The sequence below is a fragment of the Lycium ferocissimum genome, chromosome 1 (assembly GCF_029784015.1).
Source record: "Lycium ferocissimum isolate CSIRO_LF1 chromosome 1, AGI_CSIRO_Lferr_CH_V1, whole genome shotgun sequence".
NCBI classification, from domain to species: Eukaryota; Viridiplantae; Streptophyta; class Magnoliopsida; order Solanales; family Solanaceae; genus Lycium; species Lycium ferocissimum.
This window is the reverse complement of record NC_081342.1, coordinates 4,707,384-4,729,243: the sequence shown is the minus strand read 5'-3', so window position 1 is coordinate 4,729,243 and position 21,860 is coordinate 4,707,384. Positions and strand designations below refer to the sequence as shown.

The window sequence follows — 21,860 nt, the reverse complement described above, 5'->3', positions numbered from 1 at the left end:
CACTATTTCACTTAATGATGGCTAGCTTATATGTATCGGCATGAGAGGTTACATCTTTGACTTTACTTTTTTCTTTTCTTTGTAAATTCGATTTGAAGTTTAGAGCTAGCTCGACTAATTCGTTTCGTGCTGCTTAAGAGCCACAAAAGGAGAAAAAAATTCTCTAACCAAAGCTCGAATATAATTTAAAATATTTGGCTAATGTTAAAAAGATCTCATTCATCGATCCCACCATACTCATTGATGAAAGATTCGACTTTACTTGAATTACTTTACCTTAAGAGCTTCATCACAAGAGTGTTTTGATAGGGAAGAAAATATTTTTCAATTTTCTCATATTTGATTGAAAAAAATATTTTGGAAAACAATTTCTTTAAGGAACAAGAAGCTTAAGGAAAATGACTTCTCTGATGAAAATTTAAATAAAGAAATCTCATAGATGACATTCCACACCGATTATATATAAATATCCTCCCCACCGCCAACTTTCACCCCCTTACCCGCAACCCGCCCCAACACCCATGCTCCCACCACCACCACCACCCCAACCCCTACCAATGCCCCCACACCCGAGAACGCCCTACCCCGATCACCCCCCAAGCCTAACCCCCGACCCCATGCTCCTTCACTTTTATAATATTTATCTATATGTAATGCCTTCGGAACAATATTTCTGCTTACTTATCAAATAGAAAAACAAAGAAAGTTTGTTTATTTTTTAAGAAAACATTCTCCTCCGTACCAAACACACCTTAAGACATAGCTCCTATTGTAAACTTTTTACTTGGACTGTGAGGCACATGTTGCGTTTGCATGAAAATCTAATACTGGAGTAAGTACTAGAGCTAAGACCATCATGTGGCTTTGCTGTAGAAGTTAACTAATCTTGTCTTAGCACCCACCTTTATGAAGTTTCTTAAACTCAGTAGGCATTTGGACATGCGGTTTGAAATCATGAGATGAAACCAACGTTTGAACATGCATTTCATCTCATGATTTCAAACCATGGTTTCAAACCCCAAATCATCCAAAAAGACATGATTTGGGGTTTCAAAAATTTTAAATATAAAACTTGACCCATAAGTTTATATTTTATAAAAAAAGACTCATAATATAAGTTGGTAAATATTTTTAACAATTACTCCCACCAACCATTTACCAGTCTCATTAACTTCCGCCAACCTTTATTTATGTCTACAATGTGGGATGATTCTATTAAAAAGTAGTTACATTACTATTCATGTCAAATTTTTCGTTTTTATTGAACTAAAGTTTGATCAATTGATGTTGTATTTTTTTAGAAAGGCCTTCTAGTAGCGTATTACTTTTGTTATGAACTATGACTTGCTCATTTGGTAAGATTGTATAAGAATTTGAAATGTTTTGATAGTTTTCACAACTTGTGAGTTTTTATGTCTATAAGAGAAAATACAACTTAAAATATCCAAATTACATGTCCAAATATGATTTCAAACCATGTCCAAACAGCTTCTTAGTAAGTCAAAGAGGACAATAAACTAATCCTGTAGGGATGATCAGTAGTGGGGTCAAACCAATTTGCCTTCGTAAAGAACCATATATACATATAACATTAATAAGCAACTGATTCAGAATTTAAACATCGTGAGTTCTAAAATATATATCTAACAATAATTATATATACAACGTATGTAAGGCTCTATCTTAATAATGTTGAATTCTATATATCACACCGTGGTCGGATTTGATTTTTGGGGGCACTTAAAAATTTTGAATTGTACATTGGTTTTTCTCGTCTATTTGTCTATTTTAATTGATTATGCTTCTCTTTTGTAAAAAGAAGTCATCTATTTTAATTGATTCAGCTTCTCTTTAGGAAAAACAAAGTCAATGGATTGGATAGGAATAAGTTTGGAGCACAGCAAAGAGTTGCATTATGGATCAATTGTTTAGAGAAGATTTTTTTAAAGAAGTTTTGAAAGTTTGAAACCAGATATGCTTCTTTTCAAAAGTAGACTTTTCTTTACAAATCTTTATGGCAATCCGTATGAAGAAGGAAAAAAACCCAACATATCCAGCTTATTGATTTGCAAGAAAGTTGCTCTCTAATCAAATCAGCACGAATATTGTTGTCACTTAACATAATTTTACTTTATAAAAGCACCGTTAATTGATTTTTGTGACTCTTTTCCGTACAAGGACATTTTATCAAATAAAATGCTTGTAGAATAGTTAGATTGTAATTATTCTTGGAGTAAAAATATTCTTGGGAGAGTGCTAGCTAAATTTAAGAAATAATGCTCAAATTTTGTTACCCTATCTCATTTATGCAAAAATGAAACTAATTATATTTCTAGGTAGTCGAATATTTCAGTATGAAAAAAACTTATATAAATAAGACTTTACGATTTACATCTTATAATCATCATTTATAGTAACTCCAATAGGGGGTAAATTTTAGAGATAATTACATAACTATATGGCTTCTTTTCACGAAAGTCACATAACTATATTATCTAATAGAAAAATCACAAAACTTTCACCCTACCAACACAAAAGTTAATACTGTCGGACAGGGGTGGAGCCAAGTGGGACCAAGGGGGTTCATCTGTTTCAGCCGAAAATTAAACTGCATATTCAAGGTTGAAATTATCTTTTAAGTATATAGATGTTGAATCTCCCTGACTTATTTGTGTGTTTACTTCTTAATATTTGAAACCCCCCCACCCCCCACACTCTTAATGAAAATTCTGGCGAAATCCAACTTGCGATGAGTAAATTCTTTTACTCTTTTTTTGTTTTTGTTTTTGTTTGTGTTTTTAACTTAATAAATACAAACCTAATTAAAAGAGAAGCGACCCAACCTAAACCCATATGCAAAACTTAAAATAGTACTCCCTCCGATTCGAATTATTCGATGATTTTTCCTTTGACACATCCCTTAAAAAATTACTTACTCCTCAAAATTTAGAAGAATCTAAATTACCTTAAATTAGTTTTGCATCTTAATTTTTAAGCTGATAAGTATAGGCTACAAGATAGTGTATCAACATTATTTCATTTTTTGTGTATGTATTAATACATTAAATTTTATTGATTGTTAAACTCAAATTTATTTTCCCGCGTTTGATGACTTTTCTCTATATCTTAGTTAATCGGAAAATTACGAACCTGTTCCCACACAAAAATTTTAATGGGAAATAAAAATATCATTAATAATAAATAGACGTTAACAAGCCATTATTAAGATGCTCATTTTCCCATCATCTTCGTTACTCCCTCTGGATCAAAAAGAGTGTCCACTTAATCATTTGCACACCTCTTAAGAAAATATTAACTCCTAGACAAAAAAGTTAATTTGACTAAACTGACCCTAATTAAATATGTATTGGGATTTGATCACATAGCACTTAATAGGAATAAATCTTGAAAAATAAGGTTAATTCTTTTTTGATTTGATAAGTGGATACTCTTTTTTACCCAAAAAAAAAAAAAAAAAGCTAAGCGGACCCTCTTTTTGATCTGGATGGAGTATTATTTTTGTTTCAAAATTCATTTTTCCATTACCAAACGAGAAAATATTCATCCTGATTTTCCACATTCACCTTAATCTCATGCCCACCGTGTATCAATAGTTCAATGCCCACTCGAAACAATCCAACGGCCAATAGTCAGCCATGTAATCAATACAAAATTCCCCTCTTCCGTCTGTTCCCATCATCAAAATCTCACTCTTCTTCAGCCAAACCTTAAAAAGAAAATCCAAAAAAAAAAAAAAGATATATAACTTCCGGATCGTCACATTTGGTGGGTTCGGGTCATATATGTTTGTGTTTATGTAAGTTTCCGCGAAGCTGAGGCGGGAGAAAAAGCGTAATTGCCCGGTGTCATAGGTTACCTTTCTATCTTCCTCCCCCGTGACGTTCCCAAAGCGATCGCTATCCTTTTCTTGCTTTCTTCTTGTCTTGCATTTTTATAGAACGGCAGGCAGACTCTCTACCCGTGCGCGTGCCTATTTCGCTTTAGGAGGTATCAGAGCGGAGTTTTGGGTAAAAACCTTTCGATTTACGCTAATTCTCTTCTTGTTGTACCATGTACATGACGATAGCGAGTGGAGTCTTTGTCGGCGGCGAGTGTTAAGAAAGACTCAAGGATCGAGTGACCCAACTTGATGGCAAGGAGCTTCATCCCCACATCTCACATATTGGAAAAGGCAAACAAAAAAGGGGAACTCAGTCAATAGACAAAGATTCACTTACATAAACAGCACTTACATAAACAGTTACCTTTTAATAGCTTCTACTAATTTATAGCTACTTTTTCTATATGTACAAACCGTAGCTAGTTTTTGTTGTATTCGGTTGTATTTCGCATTTTTGAAATACACAGAAATATAAAATCCGACAGAATTCGCGTTTTTGAAATACACGAAAATACAAAATTCGGCAGAGTAAAAATAGGTTGTATTTATGGAATAGATTCTCTTCTTTCATTTTAAATGGTAAGTCAAATTAAATCAACTATGTATCACGCATAAATCTACCAAGTTCCATAACAGCTCACGTTTCTCTCTCCAAATTACTCCATTCCAAACTTTTAGAAATACATAAATACACCAGCGGCTGTATTTCATCGTTTTGAAATACAGCGAAATACAAATGTCCCAGCGGCTATATATCATTGTTTACAAATGTCCCATCGGAACATTCACAATATTTACACCAAAAGACAAGATGAATACATTGAAATACAGCGAAAATATAAAAATCGTGAAAATAAAGTGGAGTAAAAACATACTTTATATTTGTAACATTCACTATATTTACACTAAAAAGAGATGAATACATTGAAATACAAAAATCATGAAAACAAAGTGAAGTAAAATTAGGCTCTATATTTGGAACATTCACTATATTTACACCAAAAAAAAAATTGAATAGATTGAAATACAATGAAAAGAAACTATTAACACTGTAATAAAACATGTTTTAGCTCTCCATTCTCTCTTTGGGCGGGGGACGAATGGCGACTTGCACGGCGGACCATAGGCAACAGCCTATCCGTACGGGTTGATGCTCTTGCAAAGCTCTTTCCGTTAAATAAGTCTTGCAAAGTCGTTGAACCTTGGGAATTCAAGTAGATCCACCAACAAGAACAACATCATGTACGGTGCTCTTGTCCATCTCGGCATCCCTCAAACATTTCTCAACGGGCTCCATACACTTCCTGAAAAGATCCATGTTCAAATCCTCAAATCTAGCACGAGTAATGCTCGTATAGAAGTCAACTCCCTCGTATAGGGAATCGATTTCAATTGTTGTGTGGGCAGTGGAGGAAAGAGTTCTTTTCGCCCTTTCACAAGTTGTCCTCAATCTTCTAAGAGCTCTCGGGTTACCAGTGATGTCCCTCTTGTTCTTTCTTTTAAATTCTTGAACAAAGTGCTGAGGAGAGGGAACGGAGAGAGAGAGAGAAAGAGAGGGGTGAGAGGCAGCAGGGAGGGGAGGAGAGAAGAGAGATTTTTTTTTTTTAGGGTTTGGAGAAGATGAAAAATCTTAAATGTGTAGTGAGGGAGAATAGAGAGAGGTATATGTATTTTGAAAGTTACTGGACCAGTTACGGAATGTAATTTTGGAAAAATAAAGCTATGAAAATTAAATAAAGAATAAAGTAGTCATTATTTATAAATATGTCTTAGAGGTAGCTATGACAAGCAAATTTTTCTTTATGTAATTTTATGCTTTTTGTGCCTTGTTTTAATTTCAATTTACAGTATAAAATGGGTGATTGACTTCTTAAATAAATGAAGGCCAGGAAAATTATGCTGTTATTTTACTACTCTATTAAGTTTATACCATTAGATCAGTTAAAAGGTAAGTTAAATTGCACTATCCTACTTCGATTTCTGTTACTATCTATTATTATTTTTTTGTACTTTGATTATCGACTTATCCTACTACCTCCGTCCCAATTTATGTGATATAGTTTATGCTCAGACTATTTAAAAATATTGTTGAGTGTGTGCCGAATTCTTCAAAAACTATGTATTTTTGAGGGATTTGACACAAATACGACAATATTTTTGAAGGGTTCAAGCAACATAAAACTTAAAGTAACAAATTCGACCCATTGGATACCAATTAGCACAATGTCACTTTCAAGATTTTGAAGCGGACTTGCATTTTTTGAGATCCATCATGAATGCGGCAACAATTTTAAGGGATCCGAACAATAAAGAATTAGCACAATGTCATTTTCAAGATTTTAAAGTGGACTTACCTTTGAGAGCAGTAAATACCATCCAACATAGTAGTTAACATCCCCTGATAACCCCCACCCTCTTTTTTGGGCCATCTCAACTTTTTCACCCTCTTATGCCCACTCCCTGTTCTCCTTTAAACTGTTGGGCTTAGATCTGCAAAAGCTTTAATTAGCCTACCTATTTTTGCCTTTTCATTTAAGCTTCGAATCATTCCATCTGAGGACAACAAAAGAAAAAGATTGCTATCAGCTGCATTCGATCCATATTATTTGTCTTTTATTTTACGCTTTTAAGTAAGAAAAATATTTAATTGTAAAAGTATTCGTCTAAACTACCTTTTGTTTCTCCTTAAACGTCTTCCTTAATTAATAATTCGTTATTTGAATTAGTAAAGATGTATTTGAGAAAGATAAAATAAGTGATCACTTTTTTGTCTAAAACGTTAAATATTTCACGATCACCTTAGGTGGCAGTCCAAATAGATATCCTTTATTGCACCCCCATTTCAGTTCAAACTCCATAAGAGTAATTACATTGCTAATGAAAGCTTAATTAACTCTAATAACAAAGATTAAAATATCATGTTCAAGAGAAGTTCTCTCTCTCTTTTTTGGTGTTCCAAAGATCTTGTGTTCTTCCTATAAATTGTCATCACAATAATTATAATATCCTCGTTATGTTAGCTTCCTATTACTTTATGTATGTGTGCCTATTGGTATTTGTTGCACTCTGTTTCTGTTTTCAAACAACGCAAAAAGTACATATTAGCCAACAATGATACTTAATGGGACAGTTAAATTATAGTTACACTTTTTTACGAGAAAATAATAAAAATGGTCCCTTATGTTTGGGTAGGTCCAAAGTAATCCCTTAAATATACTTTTGAGCAACTTTGATTCTACAAGTTTGCTAAAAGTGAGTAGTTTGGGTCTCCATCAAATATTTTAAAAAAATTTATCTGTTAGATTTGATTAGGGAAATTGTGGAATAAACAAAAAAGAATTTAGGGGAAACTCATATTTGGAGGTCTAGATTTTATAGCTTTTGCTAATTCTTGGTCTATTTTCTAGAGTTCAGTCTAAGAGTTTTTGAGGTGCAATTTTTGCTATTTTTCGATGTCCAATACAGTATATATGTTGCATTCTCTAAAATCTGATGGAACTTTTTTGGTATTTCTAGTGAATTGTTTTCACAGTATTAATTCACTTTTGACAACTGAAAGGACCAAAACTAAGTAAAAATACAGTTAAGAGACTATTTTGAGCCTACACCCAAATATAAAAGACCATTTTTTTCATTTTCTACACTTTTTATTTTACTAATAAGAGGGTTGTTTGAGAACATGGGTTTATAGGGTGGGCAGGGTAGGTGGAGCTAAGCCTTGATTCTTTTGACTTGTTGCTATATATTTGATTTATACCTTGGTCACGTACTTGTTATGAAAAGTTAATTTTGGACTTTATTAAATCGTAATTAAAAGGCAAATGGTCTTAACTCCAACCAAATTAATTTGTAAGAGGCAAATTAAATGGTCTAAGTCAAGTAGTCAACTCCCCCTAATTAACCAAGATTATCCTTGATGTGTAAAATTAATTTGTGCGAAGATATATACTCCATTGTCAATCTGATGTATGTATTGTTTTGTTATTAAGATTCATCTTAATTAATTGTGAAGTCAAATGATCTTTGACTCTCCCTTACCATACTTATAGACCAATCGGTAAGAGGCAAATGGTCATAACTTCCCCTAACTAAAACTAAACCAAATCTTACTCAATATAGTTAATTATTCAATTAGCTAATCTTTTTTACCGTTTATATTAACACGAATTCTTAAAAATAGAAAAGAACTGTAAAAATAATAGCTAGAAAAGCAAAAGAGCAAAATAGTCATTCTTCACGTATATATTTAAGGGCCCTATATATATGTCATGCATGGCCCTTTGCTCTAAACCAAAATCAAGAAATCTCTCTTTCTCAATCTCAACTCCAATATTATATATATTCATATTCCTCCTCCTCGATCTTCCTCCCTCTTCTTCTTCTTCTCCTCCTCCTCCTCCTCCTCCTCCTCCTCCTCCTCCTTCTTCTTCTTCTTCTTCTTCTTCTTCTTCTTCTTTACTCAAAATTGAAACATCATGGAAAAACCAAGATTTTGTTGGGGAGAATGTTGTCTGGTTCGAAATCATTCTATAAAAGAGTCAGTGGCGGATCCAACCATAGGTTTTAGGGCCGTTAAACCCTATATATGTACGAAAAACAAGTACAATATATATATATATATATATATTTTAGAACCTAACTTCTGGATCCGTTACAGATCAAAGTCGATCAATCAATTTTATAATGAGTGATTTCGGACCAGGCTTCATTCCCCTCAACTCTATGAGTTTTTCATATAGTGTCATCACAACAGTACTCTAGAATTATTCATCCGTATTTTTGTCTATAGTTTTACTTTTACATACGTTGTGTGTGTGTGTGTATCCATTATTTACATTAATCACGTCATTTTTCTTGTGTGAACAGCTAAATCAGGATGATTCAAATCAAATGAAGAGATAGCGAGCCACCGGTATTTACTAAGCTATTTATCAGTATTCATGATGTGCAATTATAGTACTACTACTAGAGCATTCACTGCAACTATTCTTTCTTTTTAAAAAATTCTTCAACTATCATTTAGCTAGTGATGGTGATACTTATAGTGGCTTGTCTGTGCCATTATTGATTTTACCTAATTAGTTTATTAAATGAAAATAATGAAAAATCGATGCCTATTATCAATAACATTTTAATAAGCTATAAGGTCTTAATTCAAATAGCAAGGGACTTAAAGATTACCCCATTGGAGATCGAAACAGAACGGAGGTTGTCAAAATGTTAGAACGAGGATATTCAACATATGACAAGATTTTTTGTGATTGCAGGTAATTAATGCTCTAGCCTCTAGGTGAAGAAACTTCGATCATGCATACTTTAAGGCAGGGCAATGAAGTAGCACACCTTTTGGCTAAGGAATATCCCAAGTAGAACAAACTACATCAGCTAGTCTATTTTGCAGTTCCATCTCCATTCGTCTAGGGCAAGCTACTAGTGGATAGGGATGACACACATTTTGATAAAATCATTTCGGATAGTGTATGTACTAAACTAGTCGAACTTGGAAACCAGAATGCCTTAAGAGGCATTTCTATATGGGTTGTAATATTTCTGAACAATACTAATATTAATATAATTTAAATATTCCAGTTTCCCTAATAAAAAATAATCAAGAAATGCATGGGTACGTATGCGAGTTGCTAATTCTATTTTCAAGAGTTTCACTCTTAGCGTTTTTTTTTTTTTGTTTGTCTAATAGTGGATCAAAGAATGTGCAGGTCGCCTTGGAGTTTGTTAATTAAGGAATACTCTATAACTTTAGTCCGGCCATCTTTATTATCTTTCTATGTTTTTTACCATATTTATTGAAAATCATGGATTATGTATAGTGTGAAAATATGACTTGATTTGGCCAAAAGAGAAAGTTTGGAATAGAAACAAAAGTTGGGTTAGGTTTTCACCTTTTTATACAGTTAGGAAGAAGACTCTCTACTTTTAATCACCTTTACTTGTAGAGAGTTGCAAAGAATATGATGTTTTTGATTAGGACTTTTCTTTTCACTATTTCACTTAATGATGAATAGCTTATAGCTGCATGAGAGGCTTGAAGATATATTCTTTTATAGACTACCAATCAAAGGTTGATATTTGACTCTGCCTTTGTTTTCTTTATACAGTAATCAGTCTGAAATTCATAATTGGCTCGAATAATTTATATTTATACCGTTGAAGAGCTCACAAAAGGAGATAATACTCTTTATCAAAAGTTTTTCCATTCTCAGAGCTCAAATTTGAGACCTTTGATTAAAATTGAAGAGATTTCATCCATCCCGCCATATATATTCACTGGTAAAAGATTTGACTTTACTTGAAGTAGGAAAAATAAGTTCCATAAGAGTATTAAACACTAGTTGCCTTCTCCCTTCCGCCATCTCCCTACCACAAACCACTCCCAATCCCAGCCCCTTCACCCTGACACACACACCCTATCCCCGACCACCCCACCCAACATCCCCACCTCTCACTACTACCCCCCCCCCCTCCTCCAGCACCTTGCCTAACCCGACCTCTCGTCCTCCCACCACTCCGATCAGCTCGCATAGACTGGTTGAGTAGATTATATATATTGCTATTAGGATATGTTTCGTTTATATATTAAACACAAGAGAATAAGTATTCCTAAAAAACTCACTTATTTTTTCGCGAAAACATTTATCACGAGAAACATTTTCATTCGTACTAAACACACCCTAACACTTGGCTCCTGTTGTAAACTTTTTACTACGATTGTGGGGCATGTTTGTGTCACGTTTGCATGAAAATCTAATGCTAGCTAGACTATCATGTGGCTTTTCTCTAGACGTTAATTAATCCTGTCTTATCACCCACCTTTTGGAGATTTTCAAACTTTTAGTTAGTCAAATTAAAGAGGACAATTATTTAATTCTGTAGGGATGAGTAGTGGGGTCAAACCTTTGTCTTTGTCTAGGATCTTGAGAAAATCAATTCACATCAAGCAGCCACTAATTCAGAATTTAAATATCGTGAATTTTAAAATATACATCTAAATATAATTATATATACTTATTTTCGCACGTATATACGCGTATTCTTAATAATGCTGAATTCTATCACAACATGGTCCAATTTGATTTCTGGGTTGACTTCAAAAATTTGCATTGTATATTAGTATTTCTCTGATCTATTTGTCTATTTTAATTGATTATTCTTCTCTGTTGGAAAATGAAGTCATCTATTTTAATTGATTATGATTTATGCTCTTTGAAAAAACAAAGTGATTGGATAGGGAATAAATTTGGAGCACAGCAAAGAGTTGCATAATGGATCAATATATGTTTAGAGCAGATATTTTTTTAAGTTTTGAAAGTTTGAAACCAAATATGCTTCTTTTTAGACATAGACTCTTTCTTTTTACAAATTTTATGGTAATCCGTACGAAGAAGGAAAAAAACATATATCCAGCTCATTGATTTGCAAGAAAGTTGCTCTCTAATCAAATCAACACAAGTAATGGCGTCACTCAACATAACTTTACTTCATAAATGCACCTTTAAGTGATTTTTGTGACTCTTTTCCGCACAAGAAAGACATTTTATCCAATAATGCTTGTAAATTATTTACATAGTACTTATTCTTGGAGTAAATTATTCTTGGGAGGAGTCCTAGCTAAGTTTAAGAAATAATGTTCAAATTCTTTTACCCCTATCTCATTTATGCAAAAATGAAAACTAATTATATTTCAAGGTAGTCGAATATTTGAATATCAACAAACTTGTATTAATAGAATTTTACAAGTTATATCTTATAATCATCATTTGTAGTAACCCCCATTGGCATAAATTTTACACGTGATCACATAACTATATGGCTTCTTTTCACCAAAGTCACAAAACAATAATCTAACTGAAAAATCACAAAAAATTACCCTATTAACACAAAAGTCATTATTATCGAACTGGGGCGGAGCTAAGTGGGGCGAAGGGGGTTGGGATGAACCCACTTCATCGGAAAATTACACAATATATTCAACGTTAAAAATATTCTTATGTTTATGGATGTACATATATAATCCACTTGGCTTTATCGTGTGTTTACTTTTTCATGTTTGAACCCCTTAATGAAAATTCTGGCTCCGCCATTACTGCCTGGAAAATCCAACTTCTGATGGGTAAATCTTTTACTCCTTTTTTCTTTTTATTTTAATAAATACAAAACCTAATTAAAAGAGAAGCGTCCCAACTCCCAACCTAAAACTCATATACAAAACTTAAAATACTATTCCCTCCTATTCATATTAATTGGTGATTTTTCCTTTGGCACACCCCTTAGGAAATTACTTACTCCTCAAAATTAAAAAATATCTAAATTACCTTAAATGATTTTCATCTTAATTTTTAAGTTGCTTTGATTGTTAAACTTGAATTTAGTTTGCCGCGATTGATGACTTTTCTCTATATCTAAGTTAATCAAAAAATTACGAAACTGTTCCCACACGAAATTTTTAAGGGATAATTACACTCAGTATCAATTGGGGTACCAAGGCTACCAAATTTAGCCCATATTTGTGTTTCTTGTCCACAGTAGCCCATCTTCAGTTTAAACAAAAATTACTTTTCAAAAAATGACCCATTCCCCTCTTCCTCCCTCTCTCTCTCTCTCTCCACTGCCTCCTTCTTTTTCATTTTTTTTTTCTTAAAAAAAATTTAAACTTTTTTTTGTGGAGTTCGCAACTGCCTCCTTTTTTTAAAAAAAAAAAATTAATTTAATTTATTTATTTTTGGAGTTCGCTACTACCTCCTTTTATTTTAATTTTTTTATATTATTTTTTTAATTTTAGTTTTTTTTTTAATTTCCCATCTCCCTCTGTCACGCCGGATCTTTATTTTATTTTTTAATTTTTTTTTTATTTCCCCTCTCCCTCTGTCACGCCGGATCTTTGATGTTTGAACAGTTGGTTCTGGTGGTGGTGTTGGAGTTCGGCGGAGAACGGAACTCCGGCGATGACTGTATATGGGTGTATATGAGTGTATATGGATGTATAGTATTGTATATGGTGTACATGGATATATGGGTTATAATATTGTATATGGGTGTACATGGATATATGGGTTATAATATTGTATATGAGTGTATATATGGGTGTATTTTATTGTATAATATTGTATATGGGTGTATAATATTGTATATGAATGTATATGGGTGTATAATATTGTATACAGGTGTATATGAGTGTATATGGATATAAGGGTTATAATATTGTATATGGGTATATAATATTTGTATATAGGTGTATATGAATGTATATGGGTATATAGATTATAATTTTTGTATAATATTGTATATGAGTGTGTATGAATTATAATACTCTATTAAAACAATTTTTATAAAATAATTAATTTTTTTTTTTTTAAAAAAAAGGATGCAGTGGCGAACTCCAACAAAAAAAATATTAAAAAACGAAAGAGAAGGAGGCAGAGAGAGAGAGAGAGGAGTTTTTTTTTTTTTTTTTTTTTTTTTTTTTTTTATAAGTTTTGGCTATTTTTTTACAATGTAAGTGACCCAATTGTATATTTATGAAATTTCCTCAATTTTTAATGAGAAATAAAAATATCATGAATAATAAATAGACGTGAATAAGCAACTACTAAAATTCCCACTAATAAAAGAGGATGCCATGATCATTTTCCCATCATCTTTGTTTTTTTTTTTTTCCAATCCCAAAATTCATTTTTCCACATTCAACTCATTCTACAACGGCCAATAGTCGGCCACGTAATCAGTACAAAATCCCACGTCTTTTCCATCCTCAAAATCTCACTCTTCTTCAGCCAAAACCAAAAAAAAAAAAAAAAAAAAAAAAACAAAGATAAATAACTTCCGGGTCGTCACATTTGGTGGCTTCGGGGCAACATTCGGGTATGTTTTTGATTGGTTTTTATTGTGGGCCATATATGTTTGTGTTTGTTTTATGGAATCAGTAATTTTATGCTTATTGTGACTTGTCTTTAATTTCAATTGACAGTAAATGAAGGCCAAAAATATAACAGATGTTGTTATTTTCTAAATTGGAGTTTAAATTTTTATGTACCAACAATACCATCAGGTAAGATAAAAGGTAATTGCAGATAACTCAATTTAATATGTATTGATTGGCAACCAATAATCAAAGGCATAAATGCACTCTCGGGTTCATCTGAATCAACTACTTTTTTGACGTGGAACATAAATTTATGTTTAAAAATTCACTAAAATAGAAACATTAGGTCTGAATAATTTTAAAAATATAACGTGTTTAATGCTAAGAACTTTAAAAATTGAACCCAATGATAAATGATACTGTCTCTTGTAAATAACTTGCTGTAATAGTTAAATTACACTGATTGTTTAAAAAATCTTTATACCGTCAGTGGATATAACTTAAGCTCTTTTATTATGTGGGTCTGAAATTTTGTTTGCGTTTGTACTATATTATAGTTGTACTTTTCAATTCTTTGGGGGGTGATTTATTATTTTTGTCTTGGAAATAAAGGGATTTGCTGTGTAACAAATGCTCCTAGCAAGTGTTGGCTATGGGGAGAGCGTGCTTGGAAGTGTATGTGAAAATTCAAGTGAGTTTAGTTTACTCTACTTTTTGTTATATAGTGTATCCAAATGATTTACTTTTTAAAGTTTCGCCTTAGATCATTGAGGAGAAGTAGCCCATTTAGCATCCTCAGTGTTGAAATGCAAGGATATAGGTTTGAAAAACAGATAAAAATATACAACAACAACATACCTAGTGTAATTTTACTGGTGGGGACTGGGGAGGATAGGATGTACGCAAACCTTACCTCTACGTTTGTGGGGTGGAGAGGCTGTTTCCAATAAAAAAAACAGATAAAAACATAAAGAAAATAAAGTTCTGTCACTATTTGATGGTGTCCGGTGTGTCTGATGTATGTCGTGTTAGAATCTCACGTTGGTTAATTGTATGGGTTGCAGTATCCTTGTATTGGCTTAGACAATGCTCACCACTTGATCTAACTTTTGGGATTGAATTAGGCATAAAGTCCATTTTTATGATACCAGAGACAGACCCATCCTCGAAGTTTGGTCCATGCGTTGCAAACTTAGTATTATGGTAATAATTGTTTTGTGGGAGACAAAGAAAAAGACATATCTAGTTCACCATTGAAGATGGAATATTCTCTAGCTTAATAAACAAAGTTCAAAATTAAAACGAAGTTCGTTAGTGATTGCCTTATGATTCAGATTGCCATGGTTTAGAAAATGTGGGAGTGATAATATGTGTGTGTATCCTTTCATTAGTTAACATTTAGTCTTAATATTAGAGAGGATAATCAGAAATGCGCACTTGTGCATACCGAGGCTAACTATTTTTAATGGAAAGAGAATATGAATAAAAGAAAATATAATCACAAGACTCCCTAAATGAATAAGCAAGTTGGCTCAGAGTTTGGTGCAATGACCTTGTCTTTTAGAAGTGTATACAATATTTAAGTTTTACTCAATTTGAGAAAGTCAATAAGATATCGTTCAAAGGATCATCTTCAAAATGTTTCTATGTGAAGTCTTATTAGTATTCATTTGATTGAAAGAGGTTGAATCAAGGTCCATTTGGAAGTTACTATAGAAATAGATCACACAAGATTTTCTTTAATGATGCATAATGTGGGGAGCAAATCTTAACAACTCACCATTTAAAAGAAGTAAATGCATTGTAGTTAATGAGTGTTATATGTTCCAAAGTCACAGAGAGGTTGTGGATCATCTTCCACTGCATAACATTTTTCTTCAGAATTATGGGTCGTGATGTTCTCCAATTAATATATGGTATATGTAAAGAAATAAACGAGACAGTGTTTAGAAATTTTCTGATGATTTCTCTGTATTCACTGTTTGTCTATAAATACAAGTATAATGCAGAAAGAAAAATGTTAAAGAAAATCATTATGTACGCTTGTCTATTTCCTTCTTGTGCAGCTTTGTAACAATATACCAAACTTAGGATTCTAATTTTGGCATCTACGGCAGAAACTTCTCGTATATACAGCTGTACTTGTTTACTTTGAACGATCAGGATTGAATCCATCAATCTCCTTCCGTGTGCTCCCGATTTCTCCACGTGGCTTGGTCTTCGTAGTCATTTTATCACATTTGGATTGAGACAAAATCCTAGGTTTCTCCGACCAAGCCTCCTTCATATCTTCAGTTCTGAGTTTTTCCTCTTGTTCTCTCCATTGTTGCTCTGTAAAACTTCATAAAATGAGAGATTTGAGTGAGGATTCCCAATAATATGCAACCGGAAGTTTCAAAGGATCCTTTTTACTTCCATAAATATAATGGAGAATGAGGATTAAAAAGCAATAAGCATTTTACCATTTTTAATGTCCTGCATTTTTGCTAGTTTCGAAACTTAACACCTCGACGGATAAACTTATAAGATAAGATGTGCTCAACCTGTAAAACTATTGCTTTGTCGATAAAAACAATGAAGCGATACTAACGAGGGGTTGCTGCTTCATGGTGAAGCCATGTGTTTTAGAGAAGTGTGTGCTTCAAACAATGATGAGCGCCACTTGCCTTTTCATCTGTTACAATTCTGCCACCTGCCTCAGCATTTCTTCCAGGTGCATGTATACTTCACTCTCACTGTTCTATAAATATCGTTCAGGTGCTGGATCTGCTGTATCTAAGCAACAGTTATTACTCCAAGCAAGAATGCTTTTCTTACAATTTTTTTTTCATGTCATAGAATGTTCCGTTCATTTCTTAATTTCTATGACCTAAAAAGAAGTTGTGATTCTTATTCTGTGTGTGACATGACAGGAAGCACTATAGGTGTAGCACATCAAAAGGCTGCAGAGCGAGGGAACACATTGATAAAAGCCCAAAGGCTCAAAACCTTTTCGTGGTCGCTTATTCCGGTGAACACAAACATCCTCCACCCACTAACTGAAGCTGTCTATCTGGGCGGAGGATGGTTATGTTCACCGAGATAGGCCACCAAGCCGAAGCTGTCTCTCTGGACGCTGCACCTGCGGTGCCAAATCCAAGATTCCAGAAGGAAAAATATTGTGCCCAGAGCATTAAGCTTTACTTCTTCGTCATCCAAAGGCTCTTGACGTTCAAGTGCTTCTCCAATTAGCCCCAAAACGCCTGAAATCCAGAGCATGTCACCTAATAAGAAAATAGAAATGGTAGCTGAGGAGGAGAAAGTTGTTCTGATTCCGAACAAATTCGTGAGTGATGATATTCTCAAGAGTGTACTTTTCTTTGTGTTAATGCAATGAGTGATTTTATTGAAATTAAATTGATCCGGAAATTTTTCATAACTGACAAATTTATGGTCCATGACATTAACTGGTTTTGAGTTTGATTTTATGATATGTGCCTTCTTCCTCTCAGGAATCCTGTTGCCGTTTAACTGCATCCAAACGGTCATTTGAGAGTTGGAATTTGGCATGAAAAATCTTGCTTTGTGTTCTAGAGGCTGGGATATGTGTGTTTAAATTACTGTTTTATTTTGATGTTTCCAGAATGGTGGGCGATTATGGTGAGCTTTATAGACATTTTAATTGGTGCAACACATTTGGTACTTTACAGATCAACACATCACTTTAATAAAGTTACGTCAGATTTGGACCCAGATACCAAATTCTTAATGAACTTTGTGGTACGAAAGATGTGTTGATTATTTCATCTATATTTGGCAAACCATATTCATCGGGTTTTCTCTGTGTTTTGCTATATGGTTTTGTTCATCAGATGGGCCCAACGGTGTACCAGAGCATAGATGAAATCTGCTGCAGCGTTTAACATATCCAGCTTCGCAAGGCTGGGGATTCGTCACAGGATGTGGGAACTGTCAACAAGTTGGCACAGCGGCTTCAGAGCATATCAGACCGTGAAGAATTCAGAGGCAGCGGTTTTGAGGCATGCGATGATGGCACGAATCACTTCAAAAATATCATCTGATGAAGGTGCAGGTACTTTGGAGCGAGTCTCTGGTGAAGAAGATAAACGTGAAACGATATCCAAGGTCAGAGAGGAGGTGGTGGCCTCAACTGGAGATGGATGGTTAATCGGCAGAACCGGGGCTGTAGTTTGCAGAAATATCTTCAAAAATTGTGTTTGATTTCCTCCGCAATCATAACACTAGGCGCGAGGTACATTTAATTTTTACTAAGAGCAAATTATAAAATACATACTTCTTCCACTTGAATTTAATTTGTCATTAGTTGCTAATTACTATTTTGGACAATTCATATAATCCTTGCCAGTTTTCTCAAACATTTGGTTACATTATGAAGTTTTTATTCATAAAGATCAGTCATTTTGTTTCTGAATATCTAAAATTCTATAATAGTAACATAATTGAATGTTATTACAGTGAGACATTCTCTTGAATGGGGGTGATATTCATGAAGTTGCTCATATTGCTAGTGGCAGGGAAACAAGCAACCGTGTCTCCTTATTGAGAGTCAACGTAAGGACATTTAAATCTTCAATTTTACTTTCTTTCCCCATAGTTTGATTTATGACACTTAATGTTTTATTAATGTGTCGAAGAAATAACGTGAGAATTCCAATAATTGTTTCATGAATTGCAGAGTCTAAACTCAGCTCAAAGCGACATGTTGATGTTTAGAGAAAGTAGCACTGATCGAACAGGGTCCTTAGTTGTTAATGCACCTATTGATGTTCCTGCTATACTGTTTGTGGGCAGCTGTTATAGGCAGTTGTTAGTTTTATAAACTAGGTTTCACGAACTCCACGAGGATCATTAATCTCATCATGGTTTCAAATGGACACACAATTCTCGTGTTCTTAATTTGTGAAGTTATGATTTCATATAGAGACGCCAAGACCTCATGCAATAAAACCTTCCAAAACAATATTGAGATTCTACTGATTCAGAACTGAAAACTGCTACAGGGGCGTTATGGCACAAAGCACTACAAAATATCATCTGATGAAGGTAATTTGGAGTGAGTCTCTGGTGAAGAAGATAAATCTGAGAATATCAATATCCAGGGTCAGAGAGGAGCAATTACATCAACTGGAAATGGGTGGCTATCTATTTGCAGGATCATGCTATTTTTCTCTGTATAATTCCAATTCTAGTCCGAAGGGACGGGAATAGAGCCTAACTAATGTATTAGATCATTTGACAAGCAGCACAAACAGTGGCGGACCTAGGATTTAAGAGTCGTGTGTGCCTCATTAAATTTAATAAAATAAAATCCTGAGCAAAGATTCGAACCCAAGTTCCCTGGTCACCCAAATCTTTAAAGTTCCACCTGGAAAGCAAAGCACCCAGCTGTGTTTTTTATTTCTAGGGTGCTTTTCGAGTTTTTCTACCCAATTTTCATATATTTTTTATATAACTATATCTAGACTACGTCGAGTTTAACGGGTGCTGGAGCACCATTACATTGGGCATAAGTCCGCCCCTGAGCACAAAGATCAGATTGTTCACTGCTCTCTGACTGTAATAACATTTCCATGTATAGACTGTATCTTATGTTGATATCAAAATTGTGATATGAAAATTAAACGTTGGAATTGCTAATATTATCTTGAGTCAAAGTTGGAGGTACACTATTGTAATAAGTGATATAGTACATAGGTTGTGAACTCTTACTATTTCTTCAAAATTGTACCGCCATAGAAGTGGCCAATTATTGTACATTTGTTTGCTAAGTCAGGTAATTTAATAACCCGCTTGTGATCCTGTCATAACACACAAACAAGGGAAGGCCTCATCGAAGGCCTTTATGGCGAAAAGAACCTACAATTTTAGTAACACATACTCGCTCTGTTTCAAAAAAATAAAGTAATATGATTCAATGTAGACTTGACATTGATTTGATTTTATTTCATGAAATAAATTCACATGTTTAAATATAAATTAAAATACAATAAGTTGTAATTTATTAAAATGTTTGACAAATAATTTAGCCGAAGAAAGAATTATTTAATTCTCTAAATATCATATCATATAATACTATACTAAAAGTGGGAAGCCTCATAGTTGAAAGTTGGATTGCGATAATACTCTTCAAAAGTTAATCGACCAAAATACCCTTCACTCAAATATTACTCCTATTATATTTTGTACAAGAAAGTAAATTTATCTTCCAATAAATAATAAATAAATACTTATAAAAGTAAAGTCTCTAAATTCAATGAATGAAATAAACCATTTCCCCGTAATTGTTTCTTTGTTGTCTTTTCCTCTTCTCTTATTTAAGGCATTTAAACATAATAACTATTTAAACATAGTAATAACCATCGCATTAAACTAAATTAATAGAGGTATGTTAAGAGTCCTATTTCTAAATCCTTTTTTGTCTCTTGCATTGTCCCCGTTCAGAATTGTGTGAGAAGAGGAGAAATCAGCTAATAACACATGATGTTGTGGGAGTTCCAGCAATATTGGAGTGCATAAAACCTTTTAGTTGTGAACAAAATCTCAAGGTAGTTTATCTTGTTTTTATTTTCTCTTCATCAAAAAATTTGGTTGCTTATAAAATTATAGTCACTGATGTATTTTCTATTTTAATTACTATACTTGAAATCATCTCAAGGTCGTTTTTACCTTTAGTTGCAGCAAACTAACGCAGTGTATTCTATTTTCACAGTCTTGTGTCGCTCCTGATCATCTTTCTTTCATTTTCTTTTAATTGCTACCAAGTTTGGAATTCTAGCATTGTTGTCGAGGGCAAGGTTAAATATTATGTTGCCTGATGAACTCTTCATGTATCCTCTTTATTATTTTTTGTTCATTTGTCTTCCGCTTACCCATGTGTTTTTTCTATAATTACTTGGGGGTTTTAAATATATAAATTTGATTTGTGTTTGTATGTACGAATGTAGTATTTTATCATAATTAACCATTCAGTTGTCAATCCATTTAAAATGTAGTATTTAGAGGTAGCTTAGTGAACAGAGATGTATCTTTTTTTGTCATTGTCGTGTTATAACTTCAATTTCATTGTATGTTTTTGTATTTATTTCTTTTATCGTTATCTTCTTTGAATTTTGGGAGATTGCGAGGTTGAAACTTTGAAATGTGATTGCGTGGACTTGACTAAGTAAACCGGATTATTTAATTAGTGAGTGCAAGTTATTTTAATTTTAGTTCAATTTTGTTCTTCGAAGGAAGTATTTCAAAATATGAACAAACTATCGTACTATTTAACGGAATGGATATAGTATAGAGACACGTACACCCTCCCCCTCCGCCCACGCACACACACTCGCCTACCCCACCTGTATGCCCTGCACCCCCTACCCCACCCTTCGCTCATCCCCACCACTAGAAGTTGTACTCCGAATCAAAGGCACACTCAGGATTTTAAGACAACGAGGGCACTATTATCTTAATATAAATGTCAGCAAAATTTTTAATGACGATTGAAGTGATAATACGTTATTTACCGATCACTAATAAATAAGAAGAAATGGGAAAGATATAAGATATATAATCAAATATGTGTAATAAATAAAATTTAATACATAAGAAGTAATGAAAGAGATAATAATACAAGCAAAGGCCACAAGAATACGCGCGATGACAATTCATGTCAATCCTAGCTGGTACCATTTAACGCTTATTGTTTTCCTAAAAATAGGCTCAAAAAAATAATTAAAAGTACATTCTGATTGATCCTGACGATACGTGTAAGGAAGCCGTAGTTACAACCAACGTGTCCAAAGATACTTTCATTTATTAGAGTGCACAATTAAATATATACTCGATACACATATATATACATAATTTTTTTCGAAGGGTAGGAGTGTAAATTTGGATCCGCCTCTGCTCCGAATTCAAAATTCTCACAGTGTTTTGATTTGAGTATATGCAAATACTCTAAAAATGATACTTTCCAACATATTTTCCCAAGAGAACATTTTTGTCATACCAAACCCACCTAAAATCTCACTCTCTTCTTTAGCCAAAACTTGAAGAAAAACCAAAAAACAAAAAACT

The 21,860-nt window shown here is 33.4% G+C and overlaps 1 long non-coding RNA gene across 2 annotated transcripts; it reads left to right on the top strand.

The window, feature by feature from the left end:
* The first annotated feature begins 16,497 nt into the window (after positions 1-16,497).
* On the top strand, positions 16,498-18,576 carry LOC132067802 (uncharacterized). 2 transcript variants are annotated; one of them, XR_009417242.1, is made up of 3 exons: positions 16,505-18,030; positions 18,255-18,350; positions 18,475-18,576. It is a non-coding gene; the product is annotated as an uncharacterized LOC132067802 (long non-coding RNA). The 2 variants fall into 2 exon arrangements; XR_009417239.1 differs by having other exon boundaries at positions 16,498-18,030; positions 18,255-18,493.
* Positions 18,577-21,860: the final 3,284 nt, after the last annotated feature.